The sequence below is a fragment of the Balaenoptera physalus genome (assembly GCF_965194825.1).
Source record: "Balaenoptera physalus genome assembly, chromosome: Y".
Taxonomy (NCBI): domain Eukaryota; kingdom Metazoa; phylum Chordata; class Mammalia; order Artiodactyla; family Balaenopteridae; genus Balaenoptera; species Balaenoptera physalus.
The window spans coordinates 16,206,108-16,225,502 of record NC_138904.1 but is presented as its reverse complement, the minus strand read 5'-3'; the positions used below and the strand labels follow the sequence as shown (position 1 = coordinate 16,225,502).

Below are 19,395 nucleotides of genomic sequence, written 5' to 3'. Positions count from 1 at the left end.
TTCCATTATGTAGGACTTGGATCCCTGGGGTGGGTCTGGGCCTCTTGAGTGGATGTCTGGGTGTGTGTGAGTTGAATATGGGAACCCCAGAGGAGAGTTTGGGTGCTTGACATGATTCTGTGTTCCCTGAGTCGAGTCTGTTTCCCCTGACCTGAGTGAGGTTCCTTGAGGATGGTTCAGTCCCATTAGGTAGGTTGTGGGCCCCCTGTATTTTACCCTGAGTTGGGGCTTAGACCCCTATGGTGTATTTTGAGTTCCCAGGTATATTGCCTGGGGTACTTGAGGTGAGTCTGAATTCATGAAGTGGATATTATTGCCCTTAAAGAGGTTTGGGTATCTGAGGTGATTCTAGGCTACCTGGAGCCTGTAACACAAGCTTGAAGGCACTGGGATATTGTCTGGGAGTGACTGAGCCGAGTCTGAACAGGATGATGTGATGTATACCAAAGGTCTTCTGAGTTTGGCCTGGCGTCCCTGAAGTTTGTTTGAGTCTCACTGAAGTGGGTTTGGGTCTCTTTCAAAGAGACCCTGTGTACCCTAGGATAATGCTTTTGATGCCCATTGTGAATCTGTATAATCTGATTTGGGTCTTGGGTGGGTCTGTACTCTCCTAAATTGGATCGTGGGCCTTTTCATTTTGATCTTCAACTCAATGAGTTGAATCGGAGACCACCTGGTATGTTGTATGTAGTCTGATGAACTAAATCTGGATCCCTTAAAGAAGGCTGGGTTACCTGTTGATGTCACAGACCTCCTGAGTTTTATATGGAGATGACTGAAGAGAATTGGTAATCTAAATGTGGAAGTGTGGCACCCTGTGGTAGATGTGGGTCTTCTTGTGAGGGAATGAGACCCCGTAAGTGTTTAGTGTGGATGCCTGAGCTAAGTCTAGATGACCTAAGGTATTTCATTGGTCTCCTGAGTTGAGTCATGGGTGTGTGTCTTTGTCCTCCTGAGGCACCTTTGGGACCTTTTCCAGTTATCTTTGTGCATCTGAGGGTGGTATCTATGGATGCTATATCTGAGTCTTCATATCCAGTATTTTGGCTTGGTTCTCTTGACATAAGTATGGACTTCCAGAAATTAATCTGGGCTGTATGATGTTGGTCAATGCTTATTTCTAGGTAGGTGTGGGCCTCTCTGAGCTGTATCTGTGTCTTGGCTTCCTGTGCTGAGTGTGGGTCCATGAAGTAGGTTTGTGGTCTCTAACTTGGGCACAGTATCTAGTGCTGAGTGTGTGGTCATTAAGTTATTATTTGCAGATTCCTGAGTTGAGTCTGTGTAGCTTTAGGTGGGTCTGGTATCGCTGTTACACGTCTCAGGCTTCTCATTTGAAACAACTCAGTCATCCTGATTTGTGTCTAGCACCGCGTGCCTACTGTCTGGGTTCCCCTGAAATGAGTCTGGATCCTTCAACCGAGTCTTGTCTTTTGAATTGAGTCTAGTTCCCATGAGAAGACTTTGGAGTTCTTCTGTGCTGATTGTAGAACTACACTAATGGTTTTTTTCCCCAGAGGGATGACAGCTAATTCTGGATTTCCTGTGCTGTGTCTGTGTTTCCTTAGGTGGGTTTGAGATCCCACAGTGTGGTCTTGACCTCTATATTTTGGATCTGGAATTCATGAGTTGTGCCTCCAGATTCAAGTGTACTGTCTGTGGTCCCCTGACCTAACTCTCTTATGTGGGTTTCCTTATGTGGGTTGTGGTCTTTTTTCCCCACTTTCTTCTTTTATTGGGAAGCATATATCTGGATACACCTGGGATGCCTGACTTGGGTCCCTTGATGGTTATGGAGTCTTATGTGGTGGATCTGTTGTCTCCTAAGCTTAGTGTAAGTAACTGAAGACATCTGGGTTCTATAGTACTGTTGTGGGTTCCCAGGACTGTGTGTGGGCCTGCCTGAGTGGTATGTTTGTATGTACTCTGAAACAAGTCTTGGACCTGTAGGTGGATCTGAGTGTTCTTTTGAGTATCTGAGGACACTGCTGTTGTCTGGAGATGCCTGAGCTTAACCTAACTCATTCCTATGAATTAGGTTTAGGATCCCTGAGGTGTATGTATGGCAATGAATATGGGTCACCTGAGATTATTCTGTGATACCCCCTGACGCATTTGGTTTCTCTGAAGTGTGTCTGGGTCTCCAGAGCTGAGCCAAGTTACTTTGAAATTGATCTGCAGTCTGCTGAGGTGGTTCTGGCAATTCTGAGGTGGATTGGGACTATTCAAACTGAATCTGCCTCTCTAGCTTGGGTCTGGGATTTCCAGAGGTGAGTCTGAATGCTCTGAATTGACTTTGGATCAACTGAGGTGTTTCTAGGCTTTTAATATGTTGTCTGTGGAATTCTGTGTCATTGAGATGGATTAGGACTGGCCAGTATCAGTTTGGGGTCCCTGAGGTGTGTCTGGGATCCTCTGGAGTATTTTCTGGGGATGTATGTACTAAGTTTGGTGCCCATGAACTGATGTCAGCTTTTCTAATCAGAGTCTGGGTCCTGTGGACAGAGCCTGCGTTGAATTTGGGTCTGTTTGAGGTGAGTCTGTGTTAGTCATATATGTCTGAGGCCTCCTGGGGTGGGTCTGGGGACCTCATAGATTGATATCTGGGAGTGTGTGAATTGAATCTTGATCCCTTGATGTAATCTGGGGTCTCTAGAGGTGTGTTAGGTTACTTGAGAAACTTCTGGTTTCCTTGAGTTGAATCTGTGTCCTCCAAACTGAGTTTTGGTATCCTGAGGATGGCTTGATTCCTTTAAGTAGGTTGCGAGCCCCATATCTTTTACCCTGTGAACTTGCAGTATGTTTCTGTTTTCCAGGTCTGTTGCTGAGGAATGCCTAAACTGAGTCTGGATTCCTGAAGTTAGTCTTCTTTGCTCTGAAGTAGATCTGGATCTGAGGTACTTCTTGTGGATTTCGAGCCACTTGATTATGGGTCACTTGAAATAGATTTGGTTTCTCCTAGTTGGGTCCGATGTCTGCAGAACTGGGCCAGTGTACCTTGAAGTGGGTTTGAAGTTCCCCTACATGTCATAACATAAATATATGTAATATAAATAATAAAATATTTATGTGTATAATTATATATAAAATTATGTAATTATCTGTAAAACATATATTTTTATATAAACCTTATGATAACCATAAAGCAAACACCTACAGTAGATACACAAAAGATAAAGAATGGAATCAGAGCATACTACTACAGAAAATCAGCAATTTACAAAGGAAAGCAGCAAGAGAGGAAGAAAGGAACAGTGAAACTACAACACAGCCAGAAAATAGTAGGACAGCATTGGTAAGTGTTTACCTATCAGTAGTTAATCTAAATGTAAATGAATTGGATTATCTAGCAAAAAGACATAGAGTGGCTGGATGGATAATAAAACAACCAACTACATGCTGCCTACAGGAGACTCACTTTACCTGTAAGGACACACATAGGCGCAAAGTGAAGGTGTAGAAAAAGATATTCAATGGAAACCAAATGAAAGTAGGGTAGCTATAATTATATCAAACAAAATCAACTTTAGCCGAAACATTAATGAGACGAAGATGATCGTCTTTAGCCCAGCGGTCCCCAGCCTTTTTGGCAGCAGGGACTGGTTTCATGGAAGACAATTTTTCCATGGACTGGGAAAAATTGGGGGGGTTGGGGGGGGATGGTGCAGGCTGTAATGCGAGCGATGGGGAGCAATGGGGAGTGGCAGACGAAGCTTAACTCCCTCACCTGCCGCTCACCTTCTGCTGTGCAGCCCAGTTCCTAACAGTACTGGTCCGTGGCCCAGGGGTTGGGGACCCCTGCCTTAGACCACCTAAATATATCAAGGAAGCACTAACAGATCTGAAGGGAGAAAAACACATATTACAGTGATAGTAGGGGACTCCAGTACCTCATTTTCAACAGTAATAGATGATCCAGGCAGAAATTCAACAGCGAAACATTGGATTTGAACTATACCTCAAACAAATGGACCGAACAGACATTTTTCAGAACATTCCATCCAACAACAGCAGAATACACATTCTTCTCCAGCACACACAGAACATCCTCCAGGACAGACCATGTGATGGGTCACAAAACAAGTTTTAACAAATGTAAGAAGATTAATATCATACCAAGAATCTTTTCTGACCATAATGGTATGAAACTAGAAATCAATAACAGAAGAAAAGTTCAAAAATTCACAAACGTGGAAATTAAGCAACACATTTCTGAACAAACAGTGAGTCATAGAAGAAATTTAAATATCTTGAAACAAATGAAAATGGAAGCATATATCAAAACCAGTGGGGTACTGAAAAAGCGGTTCTAAGAGGCAAGTTTATTGCAATAAATGCCAACATTATGAAAAAAGAAAGATCTCAAACAAACACCTCAAGGAAATAAGTACAAATTAAGACCAAATTTTCTAAAAAAGGAAGGATATAACAAAGAGTAGAAATAACTGAAATAGAGACCAGAAAAAAAAGGAAAAGATCAAAGAAACTAACAGGTAGATTTTCAAAACGATAAACAAAATTGAGAGGCCTTTAGCTGGGCTAACTAGGAATAAAACAGAAAAGACTCAAATAAAATCGGAAAAGAGAAAACATTACAATTGATACCACAGAAATAGAAAGATCCTAAGAGACTAATGTGAACAATTTTATGACAATAAATTGATAAATTCTGAAAACATACAACCCACCAAGGCTGAATAATGAAGAAGTAGAATATCCGAACAGATGAATAACAAGCAAGGAGATTGAATCAGTAATCAAAAGCCTCCTAACGCAAAAAAGCCCAGGACCGTATGGTTTCACTGATTAATTCTACTAGATATTTAAAGAATGAATGCCAGTCCTTTTCAAACTCATTCAAGAAACTGAAGAACAAGAAGTACTCCTAAACTCATCTCATGAGGCTACTACTCTGATACCAAAGCCAGATAAGGACACTACAAAAAAAAGAATACTATAGACCCATATCCCTGATGAAGATAGATGCAAAATTTCTCAAAATATTACCAAATGGAATTCAATAGCTCATTAAAAGGATCATTCACCATGATCAGGTGGAAGTTATCCCTGGGATGCAAGGATGGTTCAAAACATACAAATCAGGAAGTATGACACACCGCATTGTTAATGAAAGATAAAAATAATGTAATCATCTCAATAGATGGAGAAAAAGCACCTGACAAAATATAATGTCTTTTCATGATAAACATACCTAATAAACGGGGTATAGAAGGTATGTACTTCAACACAATAAAGACCATATACAAAGCCAGAGATAACATCATACTCTAGGCAGAAAGGGTAAAATCTCACCACTCCTATTCAACATTGTACATCAAGTCCTAGCTAGGACAGTTGGGCAAGAAAAAAAAATTAAAGGCATCCAATTTAAAAGGAAGAAGTAAAATTACCTTTGTTTGTAGGTGATTTGATATTATATGTAGAAAACCCTGTGGAGTCCACCACCAATTGCTAAACCTAATCAACAAATTCATTAAAGTTGCAAGATACAAAATTTACATATAATTGCATATTTGTACACTAACAACAAAACATCTGAAAAACATAAAATGGTCCAATTACAAAAAGCATCAAAATAATAAAACACTTAGAAATAAATTTCATGCAGGAGGTGAAAGATCTGTACATTAAAACAAAAAGGCTTTGATGACATTAGGAAAAACATGGAAAAATATCCCATATTCTTAGATCAGAATAATTAATTGAATTTCCCATACTATCCAAAGCCATTTATAGACCGAATGAAATCCCTATCAAATTTCCAATGGCTTTAAAAATTTTTTTTGCCACGCCATGCGGTGTGTGGGAGCTTAGTTCCCCGACCAGGGATTGAACCTGTGCCCCCCTGCAGTGGAAGTACGGAGTCTTAACCACTGGACCACCAGGGAGGTTCCTCTGATGTCTTTTATAGAAATAGAAAAAGCAATTCTAAAATTTGTACAGAAGCACAGAAACCCTGAGTAGCCAAAGCGATACTGAGAAAGAAGAGCAAAACTGGAGGCATCACACTTCCTGATTCCAAACTATTACAGAGCTAGAGTAATCAAAAGAGTATGATACTGGCATAAAAACAGACACCTAGATCAGTGGAACAGAATCAAGAACTCAGAAATAAATCTCCCAACTAATATTTGACAGGGCAACCAAAATGCTCAATGGGGAAAGAATGGTCTTTTCAATAAATGGTGTTGGGAAAACTGATAACCACAAGGAGAAAAATGAAATTTTACTCCTATCTTACACTATTCACAAAAATTAACTTGAATTACAGATTTAAGTAAGTCTATAAGAACTGGGACCGTAAAACTCTTAGATGGAAACATAGGGGAAACACCTCCTTGATATTGGTGTTGGCAATGATTTTTTTGTATATGACACCAAAAGCACAATCAACAGAAGCAGAACTTAATAAATTGGATCACATTAAACTAAAAAGCTTCTGCACAGCAAAAGAAACAACAAATGAAACGGCCATGTATGGAATGAGAGAAGATGTTTGTAAGTCATACATCTAATAAGAGGTTAACATACAAGGTATGTGAAGAAGTCATATAACTCAATGCCAAAAAAGTAAATAAACAGTGTGATTAAAAACTGGGCAGAGGAACTAAATAGAAATTTTTCCCAAGAAGACATACGATGGCCAACAAGAGCAGGTAGAGATGTTCAACATTGGTAATCATCATCAAATTGCAAAACAGAACTACAATGAGCTATTATTGCATACTTGTTAGGATGGCTATCATCAAAAAGACAAGAGATAGCAAGTGATGGAGAGGGTGTGGAGAAAGGGAGCCCTCCTACACTGTTGGTGGGAATGTAAGTTGGTGTAACCACTATGGACAACAGTATGAAGGTTCCTCAAAAAATTAGAAATAGAGCTACCATATGATACAGCAACTGAGTTTCTATGGATATATAGAAAGAAAATACAAAGCAGTATCTCCAACAGTCAAGATATAGAAACAATAGTCGAGATACGGAAACAGGGCATTTCCTGGTGGTCCAGTGATTAGGACTCTGCGCTTCAACTGCATTCAGTCCCTGATTGGGGAACTAGTACCTTGCATGTGGCATGATGCAGCCAAAAAAAAAAAAAAGAGAGAGAGAGAGAGGTGGAAACAACCTATGTCTATTAATGGGATGAAAGGATAAAGAAAACGCTGCATCTTTACCCCTTCATCATGTTATCTATCTATCTACCTATCTATCTATCTATACAGTGTATTATTATTCAGTCATGAGGGAGAAAGAAATTCTGCCATTTGGCAAGGCAACATGGATGAACCACGAGGGTATTATTCTAATTAAGTCAGGCAGAGAAAGCAAAATACCATAACTGCTTATACATGGAAACTAGAAAAACTGAACTCATAGAAACAGATAGGGTTGTAGTTACCAGGGGCTGAGGGAGTGGGGAAAATGGGCAAATGTTGGTCAAAGTGTACAAACTTCCAGTTATAACATGAATTAGCTGTGGCAGGATCAAGATACAGCATGGTTACTGTAATTGATACTGTATTGTGCGTTTGAAACTTGCTAAGAGAGTAGGTCATAACTGTTCTTACCACAGAAAGAAATGGTTAACTCTGTGGCATGATGGAGGAGTTAGCTAACTCTTTGTTGGGAATCATCTCTAGTGTATGTGTATTAAATCAACACATTGTACACTTTAACTTTATTTATTGTTATATGCCAAACAATCTCAATAATGCAGAAAAAATAAACTGTCAAATAAGTCCAAAGATTTAATTTCTGAATGGTTGGTTTTTGGAGATTTATTTTGTTCCTTTGAATAGGCCATGCTTTCCTGTTTTGTTTTGTTTTTTTTTTGTCTTGGTTTTTGTTTCTCTGTTTTTTATCTCTTTTTTGAAAATCTGGCATTTGTAATAAACATTGCAGTCTGGGTTGGTGCAGGAGAAGACATTTACTAACTATTATGGATTTGGGTCTTCTCAGGCCTTTTCTGGGTATGTGCCTCTGTAGGCTTCCACATGTAGTTTTTCTTCAATTGTTTCCTATATACATCTACTTTTACAAGCCTTATTTTTCTAAGAGGCCCAGTCTTGTTTCTCCTAGGGCCTGAGATGTTCCATTATATTCCTGTTCCCGTAATCTCTTGTACTCAGCCATTTGCAGGTCTTTACTCTTCTGGCAGTTTTCGCATGCTGTGGCACCTGCCATTGTTCAGTGGCCTCCAACCTATATCCAAACGATGCTTCCAAACCTTTCTGAGCTTTCAGTCAGTGAGGACAGAAACCAACCCTTTGGCTATCATCAGGCCATAAAACGGCAAACATTTGGTTTTTTTTTTTTTTTTTCTTCCATACTGTAGGAGGAACCAGGGATAGGTTATTTCTTTCCAATTGCAGGGTTTTGCAATTGGAAAGAAACAATTGGAAAGACTGGGAGGAGTTGGGACAAGAGCAAACAAAAATGCTATGGAATTTCGTAACATTCTGAGTGTGGATTTTTCTGATTGTGCACTTGCTTGGTTGCTGCAGATCCTGACTGGTTTCTAGAGCTCCCACAAAGGTATTTGAATTAATATATTATTGTTGAGTTGGTGTTGGAATGCGGATGGGATCCTGGAGCTTCCTAGTTTGCCATCTTGATATCACCTCAGTCCTTGAATATTTTTCTGTTACCTTTAAGAATAATTAAAAACCCAGTATAAAAATCCATGACCACTGCTGGAAGAAGAGGGGGCGCTGAGAATTTCTCACAGGGCTGTATTGAGTAAGTATCTCCTTCTCTGCCCTTATGATGCTTCCCCTCTCTTGTTTTTTTTACTTTCTTTTAACTGGCTCTCTTTAAATACCTTGGATACCACAAGCTTTGTTTCCTCTAAACAAGTTACTTAAAGAGTAGTAACTCCCTTCTCAAATTTTGTTTGCTTGATTTTTACTCATCCTTCAGATTTTAATTCAAGTGTACGTTTAATACCTATAGTTTTTCCATAGCTCATTATTATAGCATTGTGCTCCTCTCGTTTGTGAGTGGTCATTTTTACAAATTTATTACTTTAAAATGTTTCTGAGTGTTATCATAAAGCTGAATTGATAAGAGTAGTGCCTTGCACAGAGTATGAAATAAAGGGAGAAATACAATAGGGAGCATTGGAAGTGTCAGAAAAGGCTACTTATTGAGACCTAAATGTCTGACTCAGCTGGAAGGTATGAGATTTTGCCCTATTTCATTTCTTCTCTGGAATAGAGAAGGCATCTTTCAGTCATCTTGAGGATGGATGTCAAGTACAAAAATTTCCAAGTAGATAGAATGAACTCAGATTTCTGATAAAATCGTAAGGCTGACTTGGCTGCTACCTCATGACTCATATGATATGAAATGTAAATTTATTCTTATATAATTGATTTTATATTGGATTGGCCAGCAGAAGTTCACCTTAAGTAACATATTCTTCCCCTAAATTGAAAACTCAATTAGGGTAAAAGCTTCTTTCCTCATGTTTATGTGTTCCATATATAGCACATTCTGTATGAGGGCTTTGGCAAATAATGATTGAATAGTTTCTCTTTGCCCCAGATTGCCATCATAGAAAAGTGAATTTAGGTCTTGAGATAATTTTCTACAAATTTATATGATAAGTATTTCTGAGTTGAGAGTGATGAGTAAGTAGGTACGGGCATGTGAGTAAGCGTATAAATAAAATATGCTATCATTTGTGTATTCATCTGTAAATTATTTTAAACTATAATCAATCAATATTTCATTAACTTCTATGTCAGGTCATATAGGCCTACCTAATTCCTTTAATTAATAAGTAGTATGTAGTAGGTAAAGAAAGCCACGTGGTAATGCCCAAATAGATCATAAATTTTTCAAGGTGTGGAACTGGGATATTGCTTGTCCCGTTCCAAAAATGAAAGTTAATATTGAGATAGATAAAAATTTTAATTTAAAAGTATCTAACTTCATTAAATTTCTTATGTATAACATTTCTAGTTGATTAATTGTGATAGAAGGAAGGTAGCTATCTCACTAGTAGTTATTGTGATGTCAGACATTCTGTACTCTGTAATCTCAGTCTCAACCTTGAGAGCTATTCTACTAGAATCCTCTCTTGCATTCACATACACGTGAGCCAACATGAAAGCTCCACTTTGCTTCTACCAGTTTTGGGGATTGTTTTTTCACTGATGTGGTAGTAAGTTATAGATACCTGGAATTTTTCTCCTCTTGTTTGTCTTAGTACTGGGGAAGATACTTTTGTTTTTCTTTAACCTCTTAAAATATCTTCTGTTTTTCTCATTTTTTTAATCTCATTTCCTATTTCTTATTCATTCTTCTCTTTCACTTAATCTTCCATTTTTGCAACCTTTATCCCTTCTCATTCTTCTCTGTATTCTCCTCTTTTCCATCTTCATCAAATAAAAAAATGTAGGATGACAAATCTCATTAATCATTCAACAAGATGTTGTTTTTCATGTTATGTTTACCTCTTCCCCTCACTATCTGACCCTTTTAGTACCTAATTCTCAAAAGCAGTGGTTAAGCTCATTGACCCCAATGACTGCCCCACTGTCAGCATCCAGTGACATCCCATGGCTAGTATCCATGGCTGAAACCTGCCAGGGCATTATTATTCATGAGTCGGTGGTCGATCCTCTCCACAGCCAGCTGTCTGACTAAACTTTAAGTATACCTGGAGCCGTAAGGGAATCATAGTTATGTTTAATTTCTATATTTGCTTCATTATAATTAACTATATTGGCTTTGGATTTTGATGCATTAAAAGGACTTTTATCTTCTTTGGAAACTATATTAAAAATGAAGCTTGAAGTTCTAAAACTCAAATTGTATTCAGCGTGTAATGCAGAACTTCAGTTTACAGGGATATAAAGTAGAAATTTGTTGGATTATATTGCTAAGTAAGTAAGAGAACTTATACTGGCAGACATTTTGGCTTAAATGGAAGTGTAATGAAATGTTTTTCTCACTCTAATTTTATTATGTTGTTCTTTATTTTTCTTTTCCCTTAGGAAACATTTAAACTCTGACATTTCAGGAGTCACTGATCAAGAAGGTGTCTTACATGGCTATAGAATGGAAAAGATCCAGTCAAAGGAGACATAAGGGTGGTCCTCCTGCAATACCCTATCAGGAGGGAAGAAATACCGCTTTCTCACACTTATAACGTCTTCTGGAAGAGCTGTTATAACTGCCAGTACAGACACTGCAGGATATACCAATATCAGAGTAAGCCACCAGAGTTACGGTCTGTTGTATCATAAATGTAGTTTAGAAATTACTATAAAAAAGCAAATGAAGCAGAAAATAAAATGGAAAGTTTAAAAACTATTAATAATTAAATCCATATTACTCCACTTTACAGGGGGAAACAACTGAGTCCTTAAGGAAGTAAAGTAACTATCAGTGGTTACAATTATTCTGTGTTCTATTATTCTATTTAGCAAGGATTTGGGAAGAGCTACAAATTCCAAGAGTGTATAACGTAAGTGTATATGAGATGAGATGGAAGGAAAGAAGTGAGGGTATTTCAGGAATTTTATGCAATTAAAAAAATTGAAAGATATACTGTAAAAATCTTAGGAGGCTATGGTATAAAATATTTAAGAGACATAATAACCCATATCTCACAATCCTTCCTATATCTATTCCTTCAGACCACGGTAACTTTGGGAGCAGTATCAAGAAGTTGTCAGTTAAGCTGGTGGACCTCTCATTCTGCCGCCATCAACATATCCACCTGACTGAAAGTAACTCATCTGGAGTCATCCAGAAGACTGCTGGGTACTTACTGTATGAGGGCAGTTACCTTTGGGGGGGCATATAAAAATGTATGTAAAATTCTATGAAATAGATATAAACTTTCATTTATGCAAGATGAGTAAATTCTGGATATATGCTGTACAACATACTGTATACAGATTGACAAATCTTATACAATACACTTAAAAATTTAAGAGGGTAGATGTCTCGTTAAACAAGATAAATTTTAAAAGTTTAATATAAGATAGACAACTAATAAGAACCTGCTGTATAAAAAATAAATAAAATAAAATTTTTAAAAAAAGAAAGTTTATTTCCACTGCAATTCACAGATGTAATCTTCATGAGGATTACATAATCATATAGATAATATGTAAGCATATATCATCACTATGTAAAAGAAGATGCATAGAGACATTTATTCTTAAGATCAAAAAGAAAGCTGGATGGTACTTAGTGACCACCTAGAGGAGTGGGATAGGGAGGGTGGGAGGGGTACATACGAGGGAGGGGATAGGGGGATATATGTATGTGTATAGCTGATTCACTTTGTTATACAGCAGAAACTAACACACCATTATAAAGCAATTATACGCCAATAAAGATGTTAAAAAAATAAATAAAAATAAATAAAGCTGGAATATTTTCATTGAGAAAATTTGAGAAATAGAGAACTTATTAAAAATAATCTTTGAAACTATGGAAAGAACAGGAGGTTACGATTCTTGGATTGTAGCAAAACGAACAAAGGAAAAATGTTAAGCGTTGAGATCAAGGGATAACAAAATAAAGCCCTTGGCCTTTACTCTGAGTGTCATTCTGCCTGCTTGGATGAGAACAAATGGTGGGATAAGGATGGGTGAGAAGGAAGCAGAAATGATAGCTTGAACCAGACTAAAAGCAGTAGAGGTAGTCTGCCTAGAAATACCCAGCTAGGGGGATAATAAGTGACATCCAAATAAAGTTGCTGAATATGTAGTTTAGTTTTTATAATTTTGAAGTTTTCTCTAAATTCCCCCTACTATTTTCCTCTTTTAATCAGCGTTATGGTTATTTGTACCTAAGTCCATTTAATGGACCTCCTTGAAGTAAGCACGTGTTTGTCATGTCATTTGGAATTTATATGTGGTAGAAAAAAATATAAACCTTATATATTTTAATGTACTTATAAACAATGTTAAGCATATACATAATGTATAACTATGATGTATCTTATAATTCATTTATATTATATACCTATATGTTATGTGGATCTGTTACTTATATATTTAATATATGCCTATCTGTCTCATATATATATGGGTTATCTTTGTTTCCTTATCCAGATACAGCAGAGTAGTCCTGTTCTCTGTCTCTTTGGCAACCACTGGGAACTGGTAGGCCTGGTCACTGAGTCCTCAGTGGCCTGTTATGACCCAGTTCTTGTGATCAAGACAGCCCCCTACCTATCTTGGATGAGGTGGCTTATCAAGGCATCCCAGAAGCCACTGGATCCTATTTTTTCTCTACCCTGCAGTTTTTCTCCTGGGGTAGAACATGGTATACAAGACAGGCTTAGCCTGAACAGGGCCTCTACCATTTTGACCTCCCATGGATTCTCTGAACAGTCATGGAGGAGAAGATTAGGTACTTTCCCACTGAACAGACAGCACTGAAATCCTCCTCCAGTATTTTTTGGGTCAAATAATGGAGACTCTTTTCCTGGCAGTACACAGCTACGCCTTCAAAGCAATCAGCTCTCCTCCGCTAGCACATTCCCAGTGGTACAGTCTTGGACCTCTCCTCTTGCCAAATCATGGGATCCTTCTCCTACAGCTGTGCCCTGGAGTACCCCAGTGGCTGATATTTCTGATCCTTTTGTTCTTTCTGGACCTCAGAACACTCCAACACCTGATATACCTACAACCTGGAACCTTCCTCACAGAGACACAATGAAATATAAATATCAAACTATGACAGATTCACTAAGATCCTGGGTTAAACCTTTAGGTGGTATAATTGGGCTTCATACTCCACCGTTAGGTAATGCTGGTGGATCACATGTTCTGTTTTCAAGTGACATAGATGGATCAAAAGTTCATTCTGAGATTAATACTGTTCAGTCTCAAGTTCAGTCTAGTAAGGTTCCTTTCCATGGTCAACTTCTAGCTAGACTGTGGCTAGAAATTACACCTGGTGTTGGACCTTGGACCCATTTTGTGCCAGATAAAACAGGAATAGTTATGCAAATTCAGTCTAGTGAGGAGAGTGTTAGAGCCCAGATACATCATGTAGCTGATAGAGTTGATGCTGTTGTTAAACCAGTAACTTATAACTTGCAACCATGGGTCCCTTTAATTGTTAATAAAATTGATTCTGGACTCATTGCATACCAAGTGAAGAGAGATCCCAATATCCTATGGTAACCAATACCTTGGAACCCTGGTTTCAGCCCATCTTAAATATAGTTAGATCCCAAAGACCTATAGAAAAGACAGAAGAATACAGGCTTCTCCCTGAATCTAAGTCAACTCAATTTTGGACTTCATCAACTCTTAATATGAACTTTACTTGGGCTCCATCTACAGTCAATACAATTACGTCTTTGGCCCAGTATAAGGCAAGTACGATCAGATCCTTAAGTCAAATGGGTAGAAGGAGTCCATTGAATAAACATGACACTATATAGTCAAACCCCAGATGCAGACTAAAGATACAACATGGCTTTTGGTTCATACAGTTACTAAGGTAAATGATCCTTTAATCCACTCTGAAGTTGGTACAATCAGACCATGGCCTCAGCCTGAAGCTGACATTGTCCAAACTTGGACCCAGTCAGGAATGCAACCAGGAAGACCTTTGACTCAACTAAAAGCCGATACAACCAAACCATGGTTAGAGACTAAAGGAAGCAGACCCTGGATTCAGACTAAATTCAAAATTGTCAGACCCAGAACTCAGGCTGAAGAAGGTAAAGATAGACATTGGATTCAGCCAGAAGCAGATGCAATCAAATATTGGACCCACACTGAAATTGAAACAATCAGACCCTGGAACCATCCTGAAGCTGGTACAGCCAGATCTTGGTTCTGGACCAAACCTGATCAAATGGGAAAGAGGACCCAGGCAGCCTTTAAAACACTCCACTCTTGGACTCAGCCTGAAGTTGACGTGGTTAGACCATGGATTCAGTCTGAAGCTGGTAGTATCAAACAATGGACAAAGCCTGAATCATCTACATTCAGACTCATGACACAGTCTAAAGTTATTACAGTCACAGCATGGACTAGGCGTGAAGCTGATGCTGTCAGACTTTGGTTGCAAACACAAACTGATAAAATCAGAACGTGGAGCCAACCTGAATCTCAAACAATCATTTCTTGGTCTGAGCCTGAATCTGATAGAGTCAGACCTTGGTTGAATACTCAAATGGATACGTGCAAACCTTGGATTGAGACAGAATTTGAAACAGCCCACTCCTGGGCCCAATCTGAAGGTGACCTAGCCAGATCTTAGACTCAGTTTGAAGCTGAAAATGCCAACCACTGGTTCCAGACTCAAATGGAGACAGTCACACTGTGGACAGAGCCAGTAATCAAAACATCCCACCACTGGATACAGTCCAAAAAGGAAATAGTCAAGCCCTGGAACCAACCTGATAAGGTAGAAACTTGGATACAACATGATACTAATACAGTCAGGCCCTGGGATGAGTTTGAAGGTGATAAGGATAGATTGTGGACTCAGTCTGAAGCTGACACAATGAGACCCTGGATTCAGTCAGTTATTGCTATAATCAACCCTGGGGCAAATAATGAAGCTGGTACATTAACACTCTGAACCCAGGCTAAATCTCCAAAAGTAAATCCCTGGACACAATCTGAAACTGAAACAGTCACATTGTTGACCCAGGATGAAACTGCAGCAGTAAATCACTGGACAGAAATAGCTGATACCATCACGCCACAGGTAAAGACTGAATTTCAAGGAGTAAAGTCCTTGACACATCTTGTGTCTAATACAGTCACACCATGGACTCAGGCTGAATCTCTAGCAGGAAACCTCTGGACTCAGCCTCTAACTGATAAAGTCACACAGTGGACTCAGGGTGAACGTTCAGAAATAAATCCACGGACAAAAACTATAGCTGACACATTCACGTGGTGGACCCAGGCTAAATCTCTAGCAGTAAATCCCTGGGTGCAGTCTGACATTGATACTGTTACACCGTGGACGCAGACTGACTCCCTCACAGTAAATTCTTGGACACAGCCTCTACCTGATACATTTACACAGTGGACCCAAGGTGAACCTTCAGAAATAATTCCCTGGACAAGAGCTATAGCTGATGCTACACCTTGGATTCAGGCTGAGACCCCAGCAGTAAATCCCTGGACACAGTCTGAAACTGACATAGTCACAGTATGGACTCAAGCTGAATCTTCAGCAGTAAATCCCTGGACAGACACTGCAGCTGGAACAGTTCCTCAGTGGACAAAAGCTGAATCACTAGCAGTAAATTCATGGACACAGCCTGTGGTTGATAATAGTCACGTGGTATACTCAGGCTGATTCCCCATCATTACATTTCTGGACATTGTCTGAAATGGATACAGTCACGACATGGACCCCAACAGAATCTTTAGCAGTAAATTCCTGGAGACAGTCTGAAACTGACAGTATCTCAACATGGACCAATAAAGTAAATCTAGAAATAAATCCCTGGATACAATATGAGACTGATACAGTCACAGCTTGGACCTAGGCAGAAACTTCGCAAGTAAATACCTGGACACATGCTGTAGCTGATGCAGCTCCATCATGGACTCAGGCTGAATCTTCAGCTGTAAATCCCTGGATCGAGGCTGAAACTGATACAGTCACAGCATGGACTCAAGTCGAATCTTTAGTGAATCTCTGGACAGAGACTGTATCTTCCACAGTCATACCACAGGCCCAGGCTGAATCTCTAGCAGTAAATCCATGGACACAATCTGCAACTGATGTAGACATGCTATGGACCCAGGCTGATTCGCTAGCAGTAAATCCCTGGACAGCACCTGCATCTGATAGTGTTATACAGTGGATCCAAACTGAACTTCCAACAGAAAATCAGTGGACACAGAATGTATCTGATACACTCATATAGTTTACCCAGGCTGAATTTCCTGCAGTAGAGACCTGGATACATCCTCTGGCTGATGTAGTAACACTGTGGAATCAGACTGAATCTCCAGTAGTGAATCCCTGGACAGAGGCTGTACTTTCTACAGTGACACCATGGACTCAGGCTGAATATCCAGCAGTAAATACCTGGACAGATGCTATAGCTTCCACAGTCACACAGCTGGCTCAGGGTGAATATCCAGCAGAAAAGCCTGAGGCACAGGCAGTATCTGATACAGCCATACTGCTGAACCAAGCTGAATCGCCTGTAGTAAATCCCTGGACACAGTCTGAAACAGATGCAATCACACAGTGGACTCAGGCTGAATCTGCAAAAGTAAATCCTTGGATACAACCTGTAGCTGACACAATCACATCATGGACTCAGGCTGAGTCTCTAGCAGTAAATCCCTGGACAGAGGCTGTTGTAGATACGGTAATACCATTGAACCAGGTTGAATCTCTTTCAGTAAATCCCTGGATAACACTTGCAACTGATACTGTCACACTCTGGACCCAGGCAAATTCTGAAATCATAAATCTCTTGACACAGCCCATAGTTGATACAATCACATTCTGGACCCACAGTATTTCTCTAACAGTAAACCCCGAGTCACAGTTTGATAGAGTTACTCAATGGAGTGAGGCTGAATCTGCTGCAGTAAATCCCTGCACCCAGTCTGAAACTAATCAAGTCACACCATGGACCTAGGATAGATCTCCAGCATCAAACCCCTGGACTCAGTCTGAAACTGACACATTCACATCATGAACCCAGGCTGAATCTCCAGCGGTAAAGCTCTGGACACAGTCTGAAAATGACACAATCACACCATTGACCCAGGGTGAATCTCCTGCATTTAATCCCTTAACAATGGCTGTAGCCGGTACAATCACACCATGCATCCAGGTTGAATCTCCAGCAGTGGATCCCTGGACAAAATCTGCATATGACACAGTCACATTGTTTACCCAGAGTATAACTCCAGCAGTAATTCCCTTAACGATAGCTGTAGCTGATAGAGTCACACTGTGGAATATGGCCAAAATTATACTACTAAAGCCTTGGCCACAGTCTGTGACAGATACACAATGGGTGCAATATGAGTCTCCCCCAGTATATCCCTTTGCACAACCTATATCTGACAAAGTCACACTATTTACTCAGGCTGTTACTCCAGAAGTAAATCCTTGGTCAAGGCCTGAAGCTGATACAGCCACACCATGGATCCAGGTTGAATCTTCAGAAGAAAATGCCTGGACAGAGGCTGGTTCTGAAACATTCACACCATTGATCATGGGATTTAAACCCTGGATAGAGACTGTATCTGATATAGTCACACCAGGAACCAAGTATGATTTTTCAGAAGCGAAACTTGGGATACTGCCTGAGGCAGGTACATTTGAACTGTGGACTCAGTCTGAATCTTCAGCAGGAATTCCCTGGACAGAGGCTGTACCTGTCGTAGTCACACAGTGGACCCAGGCTGATTCTCTAGCAGTAAATCCCTGGACACAACCTGCAGCTGATACAGTCACAAAGTAGACACAGACTAAATCTCCATTAGTAAATATGTGGACTCAGGCTCAATTTCCAGTGGTAAATCCCTGGACACAGTCTGAATCACTACCAGTAAATATTTTGACAGAAACCGAATCTCTAGCTCTAAATCCACCAATACAGCCTGAGGCTAGTACAGTCACATTGTGGATTCAGGCTGAATCGCCATCAGTAAATCTTTGGATAGAAGCTGTAGCTTCCAGAGTCATACCATGGACCCAGGCTGAATATTCAGCAGTAAACCCATTGACATAGGCTGTAGCGAATGCACTCACACTGTGGACCCAAGCTGAATCTCTAGCATTGCATCCCTGGCCAAAGTCTATGATGGATACAATCACAGAATGGGCCCTGGATGCATTTGCTCCAGGTGCAAATCCTCTGACACAATCCTTAGCTTCCGCAGTCCCATTTGGGGCCCAGCCTGAAACTCCAACAGTAAATCCTTGCATACGGTCTGATTTTGAAACACCCCCACCATCAACCCAGGTTCAATCTGCAGCAGTTAAACCATGGACACAGTCTGAAAATTACACACTCATACCATGGACCCAGGTTCAACCTCCTGCAGTGAATCCCTGGGCAGAGGCTGTAGCTTCTTCAGTCATACCATGGACTCAGGCTCAGTCTCCAGTAAATCCTTTGACAGAGGCTGTGCCTTTCACAGTCATACCATGGACTCATCCTGAATATTGTGCAGCAAAATCCTGGACAGAGACTGTAGCTTCCACAGTCACACTGTGGATTCAGGCTGAATTTCCAACAACAAAGACATGGACAGAGGCTATAGCTTCCACAGTCACACCATGGATTCAGGCTGAATCTCCAACAGTAAACACTTGGAGAGAGGCTGTAGCTTCCACAGTCACACCATGGACTCAGGGTGAAAGTCCAGCAGTAAATACTTGGACAGAGGG

General features: G+C 39.9%; 1 protein-coding gene and 1 long non-coding RNA gene across 12 annotated transcripts in view; one reads left to right on the top strand and one right to left on the bottom strand.

Annotated features, from left to right (window-relative positions):
• LOC309653330 (testis-specific Y-encoded protein 10-like) overlaps window positions 1-19,395 on the bottom strand; it is a 95,071-nt gene that overhangs the window by 12,544 nt on the left and 63,132 nt on the right. The gene's annotated exons all lie outside the window — the stretch shown is intronic.
• LOC309653414 lies at window positions 2,497-12,241 on the top strand. Its single transcript, XR_014259148.1, has 3 exons — window positions 2,497-2,531; window positions 2,814-2,894; window positions 11,667-12,241. It is a non-coding gene; the product is annotated as an uncharacterized lncRNA (long non-coding RNA).